At 46.9% G+C, this 13,592-nt stretch overlaps 1 protein-coding gene across 1 annotated transcript in view; it reads right to left on the minus strand.

Moving 5' to 3' along the window:
- Positions 1 to 13,592, minus strand: part of PCP4 (Purkinje cell protein 4) — a 53,015-nt gene that overhangs the window by 702 nt on the left and 38,721 nt on the right. The gene's annotated exons all lie outside the window — the stretch shown is intronic.

Below are 13,592 nucleotides of genomic sequence, written 5' to 3' on the forward strand. Positions count from 1 at the left end.
ACCACGTTATACACAGAGTGTTAAACGTATTAGCTGCACTGTTACGTTGCCCTGGTTTCGCATGTAGATACAATTCAAATAGTGCACAGGTGTGGACCCAGGGGTAGCTGACACTTGCCACAGCTCTGAGTTAGTGACTGAGCTTCTGTGTATACTTCTACTGCCAGTGGCAGTGGCTTATTGAACCAGGGCTCCTGTTTTTTATCATTGTCACCAACGAAGGACACCATTTGACCTTCACAGTGAGGCTGAACTTCCACCAGTGTTACGTTTTGTGCCCACGAGGCAGGCTTAGGAATTCGTTGGCTCAGGCAGAAGGATTTAACTAATTCACACTGTAATGATGGTTGAAAACACGCTATAAGCCAAGTTGAAGTGAAAACACGAACTGATTATCCCTTCGTGCCTTGCACCTTACTAAGCGCTGGCCAACTTCGAGCCAAAACTAAAAACAAACAAATAAATAAAATCCTCTAGTTATAGAAGGGAGAATATTTAAAACTCCTCAGTCCAGTGAAAGCTAATCATAGGAACCAACAAAGTCCTCTTTACAAAAGGGGGAAAAAAACCCGACTCAGGGACCCGTCGCAGACTCAGGCTGCCCCGTTGAACAGCCACAGTGAGAAAGGCTCCAAGAGCAAGAGCATGATGGTGACCTGCATGCCTGGGCGGGGGCCAGACAGACTGCTTTTCTAAAAGGCTCTCGGGTGGTTCTAAGATGCAGTCTGAGTTGAGATCCAGCTACTTTGTCTACAGACGAAGCGACAAATAGGCCCTCAAGTTAGCTCAAGGCAGAGCTGGAGACAAGACCCACCGCTAGGTACCTGTGCCAAGAGACTCACTGCCACCCGGGTTTGCACCTGGAGCCCAGGAGTGTGAGAGACATATCCCGCGTGGGGACAGGGAAATCAGGAACATTACGGCAGGAGAGAGAGCCCCAGCTGGGGAAGAGGGACAGGGCTCTATTCCTGACTTTGTCACCAGGCAGCCTGAGTGCATCACCAAGCTAAATGTGGTCCATTCATTCACTTCCTCTCTCAGTGACTTTGGACAGAAAAGTTCAGGCAGCATTAAAGGTGGAAGACACTGGGATGGTTGAGAAGTGAGGCAGGTGGTTCTCTCCTGCTTGCTAGTGTTTTTTTGTCTCTTAGGTAGGTAGTTAGATATACAGATGATAGATAGATAGATAGATAGATAGATAGATGATAGACAGACAGACACATACATACATATAGATAGATGATAGATGGATGGATAGATAGATAGATATAGATGAGAGAGATAGAGAGAGAGATGATAGGTAGATAGATAGATGATAGAGGGATGACAGGAATTCTTATCTATTTATTATATACATGTATATAAATCAGCCCTCATTCCAGATCGATCTGGTTGCATGACTTTGCCTCTGCAGACCCTGGGGCAGCTCCTCTCAATTTTCCTGGAGACTGAGCAGGTCCTGCTGAAGCCCTGAACTCACCTCTGTCTGGGAGGCGAGGACGCCGGCTCTGTGAGCCTTGCTGGACTGATTGCTCCGTGACCTAAATCAGCAGACTTGTTTTCCTCTATCCCAGATGTGCTGCCAATGCCCGTAACCGCAGAGATTTTGAATGTGTCCATGTCCAGGACCTGTGTGGGGCCCCCTATCGTAACCTGTGAGTGCCCAGATGATAAGAGACTAAGTGGGACACCTCTTCACCGCATCAGGGCGCCATTCACACTTTAATCGGCACCGCAGGCCAGGGGCCCTGTCTTCGGAGGATCTCCTAAGAGGCCCTCAAGAGGACCATGGGGAGGGGTAGGAGATTCCTGAAGCTCAAGCCAATACTTTAAAGCTGTTTCAGGACCATTAGCACAGGAGCCTGACACTGGACAGCGGGTGTCCAGCGAACCTGAAATGTGCACGGCTGCCGCTCCCACGCTCACAGCGATAAACCCCTTCATACCAGTAACATCTGCATAAGTGCCGCCTCCAGAACTAAGAATTGTCATTTTTCATAGGATGAGTTAATGTCCCCAATCCTTTCCCTCCCAGAGGACTCCTTGCATCTACTGTATCGTAATCGTAAAGGGGACAAATTAGCTCTGATTCAAAAAGAGATGAGAGATTTCTCTTCTAGATGTAAATGCTGCTGCAACCTGAGATTTTTGAAGGGCCTGATTCATCTTTTCCCATTTAAAATAACAAGAAATAAAACAGCAATATTATTTTTTGACAAATGATAAATGAAAATGCAGGAAAAAATCTGTATATTTAGGGACTATGTAATGAGACAGTAAAGACAGGACATAAAAATAAATTTCATAATTATATCGTAAACTAATACCTTTAGTCAAAGATGATTTATAGATTCCTGCCCCCTTTGAAAAATATTACAGTATTTTTAAAATAAACCACTAATATTTCAGGAATTGTTACTTTGCATTCACTGTGTTGAGTCGAGCGTTCCCTGGGGAAGGTCTGCCATTGTTACTCCTTCTGAGCTGGCCAGGGATATGCAAAGCCGAAGAGGGGGAGCCGGCTTGTGGAGGAGAAGGGACAACTAATTAGATTTGGTGGCACAGGGTTCAGTGCAAATGAGGTAAGGGCCTGGAGATGGCCCCTGTGGTCCTGGGAGCTGCAAAAGCACAGCTCCGAGCACCCCCGACTCAGCAGAAGAGAAGGAATGATGCAAGAGGGCATCCAAAGGGACCACAGCCAGTTGCCAGCCTGCAGAGCCAGTCTGCAGAGCCTCGGGCCCTGCAGAAATCCACGTCGCCTGCCAAGGCTTCCTTCTATCACCTTGGTGAGAGCAACAACAGTGGATGCAGGGTGGCCCCATGACAGCCTCCCCTCCCCGTCACTCCAGGCCAGAGACAGGGTGCCCACTGGAAGCACCAGGGCTACTTTCTCCTTCTGAAACCCAGAGAGAGGACCCCGGCCATGTCTTCTGGGAACAGGAAGGGCGCTGGGAGGGTGTTCTCTCTACAGGGCGTGCCCCCAGCCCTTCACCCCACATCTGGTTCTTCATGGGGCAGTCTACCTTACTCTACTTCTTCCTCTCCTCCCTGGTCTATGGTCCATCACCCCACTTAAGTGTGAGGTCCATGAGGGGAGGACATCATCCACCTTGTTCCAGCAGCTCACACAGAGCCTGGCACACATAGGCGTTCAATTAGTAACCATTGATTGCAAGTGAGTTCATTAATTCATGTGACAGGCAGCTGTCCAGTGCAGTCACCCTCCGTGGTAACCACTTCACCTCCCTGTGGGAGGGGTTCCTCCCCCCCACATCTACCACCTGGCCTCTGGGAGGTGGCTTGGCAGAGCCTCTGTGGGGCCAGCTGAGGGGCACCGATCATAGAAGACAAGGTGAAGAAGATGGTAGGTTTCTTCCCTACGTGGAAAATGTGGCCACATTGGAATGACATATGGAGGTATCGTTTAATGGGGAAAACGCAGGCAGTGGTCAGGACCTGGATGGCCAGCAGGTGGCATGGGTGTCAGGAGGTGGACACCTTCAGATACACAGCCTGAGAAACCCCCATAATGTGCGCACTCAGGCCAGGGAGCTCTGGGTGGGCTTTCAACCCCTCCATACAAATCGGAGCCTGAAACCAGTGCAGGGCCAGGAAACAAATGAAAGGCAGGCCTGGAATCAGGCAACCAGCGCCCTCCAGACTCCTCTGGGGTGAGGCTGCTCACTCCCACACCTCTGATCCTCCCACTCCCCATGAGGCAGGCGGCAGAAGCGGGGGGGTGGGTCCAGGTGAGCGTGGACTTGGGGGTATCTCCGCATGCTCTGTGCCCCTCGGGATGGTGCATAGCTTCCCTAGGTCTCAGGTTGCTCATCTTGAAAAGTAAGTGAAATCCTTTTTGAAAAACCTGCTCCCCCCAGGCACAGGGTTATGTGCGGGTCAAGGCCGTTTATAAATTAAACTACAGGCCCAGTGGTGTTGGGCAGGATGTTTGGGAGCTGCAAAGCAGGTGAGGGGCACCTGGGCAGTCCCAGAGTGCCCAGGCCTGGGGCCCACATCTGCTCAGTGCTGACACTCACGGATGTTTGCCCCTAAGACAGAGGGGAAAGGAGCACTCTCCAGCAGGGCCGGCCATGTGGCCATCAAACACAGCCAGGCAGGGCACCCAGGGGTCAGGCCGTCCCCGGCCTCGCCCTCACGGGAGGGCAGGGGCATTAGCTGGGCTTGCAATAGGATGCCCTCCACTGAGGAGCACAAAGCATAATGACTCTACCTGCAGACCAGGGCAGCACACCGCTCACAGGTCCTGGGAATATAAACCCGGCACATGCAAGAAGAGTGCCCCCAGTCTCCGTAGCTAGGAGGCACTGAGAGCCAGCAGCCTCTGCACGGCTTCTCCATAGGAGGGATGGTACACCTAAGTGAGCAGGGCTGGGAAACACGTGTCACTGCCATTTCCAGACTGCTGTGCAGCCATTCTCCTCACCCTTCTCCGTGAGGCTTCATAAAGCTGTCTGCAGCTTATATCTGCACTGGTGGGCTCTACCTAACATTTTTATTTAGGATTCTGCTGCCTGAAGTGGGCAGAACACAAAGACACTCTGTTCCTAACTGTGGCTTTTTGTCAGTCTGAGCAAACAAGCAGTATTTCAGGAGAACACTTTGTCAATGGTCCAGTAACACACAGTCGCTATTATTTGTATCCCTTTGGGGTTCTAGAATTTTATCATTTCTATGTGTCCCGCTGTGAAGAAATTCTGAAGCTGAGCGGGAGAATGGTCAAGAGATTATTCATACCAATTAGCTGCTTTAATGTAAACAGATAGCGACTGCCCGCTCCCCAGGAGAATGAGAGGAAACCTGACTTCCTGAGCACATGGCTCAGGAGCTGTGGGAAGGACCCCCTGAGTGCATTGTCCTGCATGCCTGGCGGGGCCAGGACCTGCCACGAGCCCTTCAGAGTCACGTAGACTCTGCCAGGTCCATTACCTGCGAGACCTTGTCTCAAAGACAGGAGGCAGTCTGAGGAACTGAGAATCCAAATCTATCAGGCTGACATTGCAGTTGACATTGTCCACCTGCCCAAGTATCCATCTATCACATGTCCATCTACCTTCTCTCCCCACTTCTCTCTCGCAGAACAAAGAGCACAGCTGCAAAGCGGTCCCAAGCAATTAGACTTTTCTCCCCGGATAGAAACTTCAGCAAACAAGCAGGACACAGCACAGAGCTCTGCCGCTGGCGCAGGCATAATGAAGCGATGCTGCCCCGCAGGACCCGGTGCTCCCACTGCCGTCCACCCACCAGGAAGGAACCCTGGCCCGTTCCGATTTCCACTTGGCACTACTATAGATAGCTTCTATGCTATTTTCCTGAATAGCTGCCTTTTCTTCATAGAAACGGAGACAGGAAGGAGCCCCGCTGGTTTGTATTTGATTATGTCATAAGAGAAATGTTCAGGTAGTCCTTCTTAAAGACGTCATTGTAGTAAGAGCCACCCTTTCCTGAGCATTAAATAGATCCCCCTGCACAGACTTAAGTGGATTTTCTTTTACAGATCATTTGATGGCAAATGTAAAAGAAAGAATCATAAATATAAAAGGGAAGAACTACTACCAGCAGAAGACAATCCCAAATGAACATTACGAGTCTCTGACACGGTCATGAAAACCCATCGAATGGGAAAATGGTTTGACGTACTAAAATCCGGTTTGTGTGTCTCTATTCCGACAAACGTGGAGTCTGGCACAAGAACAGTGATTACAAAATCGGTCCCCCAGCCTATCCTCCAGTTCTTAGTGAGCGGCTGTGTGAGTTGGCAGGGCTGCCATTGCAAAGTACCACAGGCTGGGGAACTTAAGCAGCAGACACTTAGTCTCTGTCTGGCAGCTGGAAGTCCGAGACCGACATGTCGGCAGGTTTGGTTTCTCCTGAGGCCTCTCTCCTTGGCTTGCAGACGGCTGCCTTCTTGCTGTGCTCTCACATGGACTGGTGTCTCCTCTTCTTCTCATAAGGACGCCGCCTCAGATTGGGTTAGAACCCATCTTCATGACCTCATTTTAACTGGATCACCTCTTTAAAGGTCCTGTGACCAAACACAGCCACATTCTGAGGGACTGGGGGGTTCAGGGCTTCAGCATATGAATTTGGGGTGACACAGTTCACCCCATAACAGCACCTAACCTAACTTGGGAACTCTGTAGATTTTAAAGTAGCTTTGTATCCTTTGTCTTGTCTGGCTTCTGCAACCGTTTATGAGAGCCGCAAGAAACGTCCATTGTCCCTGTTTTACAAAGGTGCAGAGATGACAACGTACATCACCCAAGATGTCCTGGTCAGGGCTGGCCAAGGGCTGATCCGGGATCCAGGACTTGCTCCAAACCTTGTTTTTGGTCTGCAGTGTTGCATTTCTTTCAGCTCCTTAAACATAGGCCAAGATGACAGCCTCCTGTGTGGACCAGTTCATGTGGTTCTGGGGGCAAAAAATCTCTTAAATGATCCAAGTCTAAACACATCATACAGCCAAGCAGTTTGAAAAATCTGCTTGTTTACAAGGTGGTCCAGGAGAACTGATACCGAGCTCCATCATTGGCAAATGGCCTGGAATGCCTACTATGGGCCCCTCACTGTGCTAAGTGTTGGGGAGAGCAGAAAGCAAACCCAAGCCCCTGGTCTGCCGGGGGAAATGGAAAATAAAAAGGGACATGCAGAAATAAGTAACGGAATTTCAGAAATTCCAACAATAAAGCAAAGTGATGAGAAGCAGAGCGTGTGTGTGTTAAGGTAGTCAGGAAGGAGACTGTGGGAAGAGAAAGCCTGTCCCCAGAGCCAGCCTGCGACCTGCCTGCCCAGGGGAGGGGCTGCAGAAGCCCGACAATGAGAAACAACACTTTTTAATTAATTAGTCTTCACTTTTTGAAAAATTATTCTTGACTCATGCATTCACAATCTAAGTGGCTGACGTCAGGTAATTAGTATAAATTCTTTAGAAATTAACAGATATGCAGTCATCCAGAGCAAAACAGAGGCGTTAATGCATCCTGAACATACGACGAAAAAAGTTTGAACCTCGCACCATTCCAAAATGTATCACATTAACCACCACGCTGGATCAAAGGAACTCAGATCTGTTCGTTTCTGATGATGTAAAATCAGTGCCTAGAGGTACTGGCACTAAGTTATAAACATAGGGACTGGCCTGTGCGCACACACATACACACACAAAGGCTTGCGTTTACATATTCATAACTCTCCATATTTTAGGGTTTATTTTATAGAAACAAATTACCTCCTAAGGCCTAATCCTGCAGATCAGAAATTGGCACATCAGCAGTAAATTGGGATATAATTGTCCTGAGTAGGAGTCTGCCTGATTAGGAGACGCAGCACAGAGCATACTATAAAAGGACCTACACTTTAGCTCTCCATAAAGAAATAACAGTGATTTGACTTAAGTATGCCTTGCAAATGGGGCGTTCTAACGCCAAGGTTCTCGGAATGTCCTACTTTCTTTCAAAGTGTAATATTAACTTGAAAGAAATTAACATCTGTCAGTTGTATCGCCCTTGCCTTAAGCTAATTGACACAGCACTCGGGTTCCCTGCCTCTTAGCTGGGGGTCCCACTTGTCCTGCACCAGGGTCACCTATCAGCCAAGGAGAGCCTGTGTGGCTTCCTTCATAAGGACCGAAACCCAGGGCCATGAGGAGGGAAAACAAAGAAACAAGTAAGGATTGGAATTTTTATCCCTTAAGCCTCAAATTGGATCAAAATATACTCAGAGAACAAGGCATTCAGTGTTAGAGAAAAGGTCAATCCCTCCCAAGAAAAGAAAATAATAAAACAAATTTATAGACCTAGTTTATAACAATGCTGGCATAGAGCATCCATTTTATGAAATGCCAATAAAAAATAATAAAAAACAAAAACAACATGTTCTTTTAAGAAGCTGGAAATTTAGCCTAAAGAGGACACAGTATCCTCAGCCAGTGGTTCCTGAGCTCAAATAGTCCCTCTGTCCCTGGGCAGAGGGTGGGTTCCAGCCAGCCAGCATGGGAGCTCCAGCTCCCAGAAACGTCTCCTCCCTGCCCACTGGTTGGGATTTATTGAACGGGGGCTGCTGGTGCAGACAATTGCAATTTTCCAGGGCTTGGCTAAGCCGTGGAGATTAAAGAGCAGGGTCAGGCATTGGCAGCAGCAGGCAAGGGGGCTTTCTGCATCTAAACTGTTCTCACATCAAATAAAACACAATTCCCATTCCTGCTACCTTTCCATTTACCAAGTTCACACCTTCTTTGGTACTTGCAGCTTTTCCTGAAAGAGTGAAATTCTCTTTTGTCCTAAAATAGAGGCACTCTGACCCCCCAGGCTTCCCCACTCACACCGGGCTGTGGTTAATGCAAAGCCCGATTTGCTGGGCTCAGGGCGATAGCTTACTGCCAGCTCCTCTGGGTCTGGGCTTCCCATACTCAGTTTCTCTGGTCCCTTACTCGATGCACCTTGCTTTTATAACATGGCTCCCCGGCTGTGGCATTTACATTATCAAGTGTGCGTGAATCTTTGGGAATCTATGGAAGAAATGAACACTGATGAGATCAGATTTTGTCCCCAAATACATTAAGAGAACAAAAAAAAGACAATGGCTTTATTAATGACTTTCCATCCTTGGTGTAAGGCTTCCAATCTACGATCCAATATGGCGGCTTGAGCACCAGCCCATATTTTTTCTATTGAAAAGGCAAACTTGGTTGCTAGTTGTATTAGTCAGATCAGGCCACCATAACAAAGTCCCACAGACTGGGTGACTTAAACAACAGACATTTATTTCCTCACAGTTCTGGAGGCTGGAAGCCCAAGATCAAGGTGTCAATAGGATTGGTTCCTTCTGAGGCCTCTGTCCTGGACTGGTAGACGGGCGTCTTCTTTCTGTGTCTTCACGTGGTCATCTCTGTGTGTGTGTCTATGTCCTAATCTCTTCTTCTAATAAGGACACCAGTCATATTAGCTCAGAGCCCACCTTTAGGGCCTCATTTTAACTTAATCACCTCTTTAAAATCACCAAATAAAGACACATTCTGAAATATTGGGGGGTGAGGGGGTTAGGGCTTCAAGACATGAATTTCAGGGGGTGGACACGATTCATTCTATAACAATAGACAAAAGGCCTACATTTTCTAGGGAAAACATAAAGACAGGCGATGAGGTATGAGGGGAAACAGCTTCACTTGGAAAGGCTCAAATTCAAGTTCCAACTGCGCAAGTTGGCTCAGAATTGCCTTTCCGAGGTTCAAATCACCCCTGTGTTTGCGGTGGGGATGATAAGGAATCTAGGTTTGTGCCTCAAGGTGTTGACAGGGATGAGGAGAGAACGTGCACTTTCCTTTTCCTTCTCACTTTGAAAGGCCTTATTATTTTTAGGTTAACAATGACATGTTTTTTCTTCCGTCCAATTTCTGATACGGATGGCCATTTCTTTATAGCACTTACTACTTTAAAAATCTCAGTTTTTTACAGAAATATTTCCTGCATATTCGGAACCCTTGCCAACCATCACTCGCAGGCTTTCCTGCTGGGCCTTGCCCATTCTCTCCTCGTAAGGTATCAGCGGCTCCTTCCACGCGCTGACCCATCCAGCTTTTGAAAGTATGAAACTTTCTGAGTGCTTGAAAACACAGGACACGAATGTGAGCAAGGGGAGTCTCCCCTGAAGGCATTTCCCTCATCAAGTTGAAACCCACTCCCTTCACTCTGCTCCAGGCCCATTTTTTCCTTCCTGCCAAAGCTTCAGAATAGTTTTTCTTCTTTTTTTAAATATATTCCCTGATTTTACCATTTCAGAGGATGGAACCTTCTCGGACTCACGATTCCCCTTCCTTCTAAACTTCAAAACACCAATTTTAAAGGATTAAACTCTGAAAATTTCACTGCCATAGAGAATTGCACAGAGTTCCCCAGTTTTCAACGGAAAGAAAAGTCAAATGCAATCATAATTCACAATGCAATCACAGGACCTCTTCAAGTCCTCTCAAAGGAGCATTAGTTCACTTTATTAATATAAAAACCTGACTTGAGCACGTTGAGTTTCTAACTCGCCTCAAACCCTCATGCTAGAGGCTTTGGCTTTCAAGGGGAAAGGCAGGAGCTGGGGGAAATGGAAGGTACTCCAGGACTCGGGGAGGGAGGAGGAGAAAGGCTGATAAGACTAAAGGCCAGACAAGCCCTAGGGTTCTTGTGGGATGATTAGTCAAGCTTCGTGAATGACAAGAAACACAAACAACAGTGTGGATTGAAAAGGTGATGGAAGGAGAACTGACTCTGGGTGATGAACACACAATGGGATTTATAGATGATGTAATACAGAATTGTACACCTGAAATCTATGTAATTTTACTAACAATTGTCACCTCAATAAATTTAATAAAAAAGAAAAAGTCATTGCCTGCACCCTGGAAAGGGAGAGGGAAGGAGCCGTTTTCAGGCTTTGGGATTGCCCCTTTGCTCTCTGTGAGCTGCCAGATTGAAGATACCTTGCATTTCTCCAGCAGACGCCTGCCCGCCCAGCCAGCGCTGGCAGGTGTCTCTGCATTCTTCCTGCACCCCCACCGGCAACTAAGCTGAGGGGCTGCACTGTCTCACCAGACACATTCCCATCTCTCAGAGTGATGCTTGAAAGGGGGTCTGAGAAACAAAACAAGAGCCGGGTCCACACCAGGTCCAGCTGCGGCCAGGCTGATTCATGCTCGTTACTGCTCACAATCTCTAACTCCAGGCTGCCACCCACCTTGGTTCCCCACCCGGTCACACATCCTGTGCTTCGCTTAGCTCTCTACTCTTGCCATGTGCGACAAGAAAAAGAGGAACAGAAACAGATGAGACTACATACATCCCCGACTTCCCATATGTTGAAATTCTCTGCATGCATTCTGAACGTGGTCAAGCGTTCCATGTCGGAATGTCCTAGGGACACAGATGGGTCCTGCACAGAGGTGTGTGCCTCTGTTTGTAAACGTGTATTTGTGTGTAAACAAAGATTACACTTTGGGTCTAGGACCTGCCAGCCTGTGGATTTAAACTCCACACACCCTGGTTTCCTGACACACAGCCTCAGTCTTGTACATCCCTTTCCGCATGTTTAAGGCAAAGACACATCACTTCTATTTGTGTGTTGTTTTATTGTGCTTTGTTTGTTTGTTTGTTTTTTTAATAACACTGCCTTAAGAGCTCATGACCAAGCACTTACTGATTTGTTGGGAATTGCTGTTTAGAGGTGAGTCATTTTAAGCTTTGAATTTTGCTATCCTCCTTATCAGGAGGATGGGTTTACATATTTATGAAGACAGAATAAGATCTAATGTGCAAGAAGGAATAAAGTTAGGTGGTTTCTGGACCAGGTTGCTGAACCATAGAGTGCTCCAGACTTAGCAGGGCTAGCTGACAGCAGAGTGTTGGTTTTAGTTTTTGCATTATTTAATAATAATGTTCTGATGGGTTCCAAGAAGAAATGGAATAAGTAGTGCTTTCCGAGGTAGTAGAAAAGCTGTGAAGCCCAGAAGAACTCAGGTGGGGGCTGTGCGTGGTCTGACGAGCCACTGTTTAACCAGTGTCTTTTATGTGACACGGTGACAGGAGAGCAAGGCGCCTGCCCTTTGTATAGGCCATCAAAGCCCCCCCATCCAGAAGTTCTTACAGACCGAAAATAAAGCAGAGTATTGTTATTTCAAGAATTCCAAAAACAGACATTTCCAGTGGCAGGCAACGTGATCCCAAATTACTCAGTTGTGAAATCATTTTTAAAAAATCATCATTTTTCAAAGGACCAACATTGAAATAGTATCCCTTAAAGCATTCTATCAGCAGAGGTAGTAGAAGCATTTCTGTCTAGATCAAAAACTTAAGCCATGACAAAGTACCCATTTTGGGTGGCAGCAGCTCAAGGGAGCATTAATAGAGGCTGATGCCAAGAAACTGATGGGGAAACCAATTTAGACAGAATGTTAGAAAAATAAAATGTCTAACATCAGTCTATTAGCGAATGGAAGCGTTCCCCAGAGCAGTCGCATCTGACCTTTTGCTAAAGTCATGTTCAGTTGAGCTGAAGAAATATACACCAGGGGTTATATTTTGCCAGGTTTGAATACTCGGGATGACCGACTAGGCTACTTTCAGCCCGGATCTGTAATTGGCAAGATTTTATGGTTTTGTTCAGCTTTGAGATGTGTGAACAGAATAAGACTGAACGTTTGATATGAAGGTAGCTCCAAATGTCTTCTAAGATCCAATTCTAGCCTCCTGCAAACTAATCAGGCTCATAATTTCAAAATTATCGTTCAACTCTTCTGTGCATTGCCGTAATTTCAGGTGTCAATGGGCTGGGTTTAGAAAATTCAGGTGAGATATTTCAAGAAGCAGCTGTAACTCCACATTTAATTACCATGGGGCTAGAGAGGGTACATATCGGCACCTCATGCACAACTGCAATAAATGAGTGGCACCAGGTGGCATGGCCCAGATCCACAAGTGAAGTGGGTATAAAGTTTCAAAAGAGAGTTGGAATACCTTTTGATTGCAAAACTGGCATAAACATTTAATCTCATGGGTAAGCAGAGGATACAGGGTGCTGACAGCAGGCCCTTTATGGGTGCAGGTGTGTCTATTTCAGCCCTGGGAGCAAACCCCCTCTTTTGTGCTCCTGCAGTGAGTTGGCTGGTGCCTACACCTGTCCTCGCCTGGAGGCCAGTCCCTGGCCAGGCAGCCTCACTGCAAAACTGAATGTGCAGCACGGAAACATCCAGGGAAATGAGCCCCCTTCTATGTTCAGAAGTCACTAGTCAGAAAAGCAGTTTGACCAGATAAAAGCCTAAATCTTCCCATTTTCACCCATCTCGTTGAAATGCTTATATGACTGTGTTTCCCCAAAAATAAGACCTAGCCGGACAATCAGCTCTAATGCATCTTTTGGAGCAAACATTAATATAAGACCTGGTCTTATTTTACTATAAGACAGGGTCATATAATATGATATAATGTAATATAATATAATATATAAGTATAATACCAGGTCTTATATTAATTTTTGCTCCAAAAGACGCATTACAGCTGATGGTCCAGCTAGGTCTTATTTTCGGGAAAACATGGTATTTGTTATCACATGTTCACAGTCGGTGACAGTCCTATTCAGATTCTGTCCATTGTACCTTCTTTCCCCTCCACTAAGAAATAGCACTGGATTTCTCCTTTGGACTCACAGGTCATATTCCCTCAATGCGGGCAGAAAATAAAATCAAAAGAAGTCAAACATCCTATCTGTGTTGGGACAGATACAGCCACAGAATTATCCAGCGTCAAAATGACACTAAAAACAACATCTTCCCAAACGGGGACAATTGGGACCTAAAGATATTAAGTGATTCACCGTGGGTTAACCACAGGCAAATGGCCAAACCACAAGACAGACAACAGGGACAAGAAACTCCGGGGACTCACCCTTCCCCCGCCCTTCACAGCACACTGAGAATCAGATGTGGTTTCTGGCCTGACTAGCCAAGCAGGCTCAGAGGCCCTGCAATCAGGGGATGGCTAAAAATAAAGATCCTAAAAGCCATCTACTAAAATACCGAAATGCGGCTGGAGAGGAGG

Source organism: Rhinolophus sinicus, chromosome 17, assembly GCF_057876585.1.
Source record: "Rhinolophus sinicus isolate RSI-liver-muscle chromosome 17, RSI-T2T, whole genome shotgun sequence".
Classification (NCBI taxonomy): domain Eukaryota; kingdom Metazoa; phylum Chordata; class Mammalia; order Chiroptera; family Rhinolophidae; genus Rhinolophus; species Rhinolophus sinicus.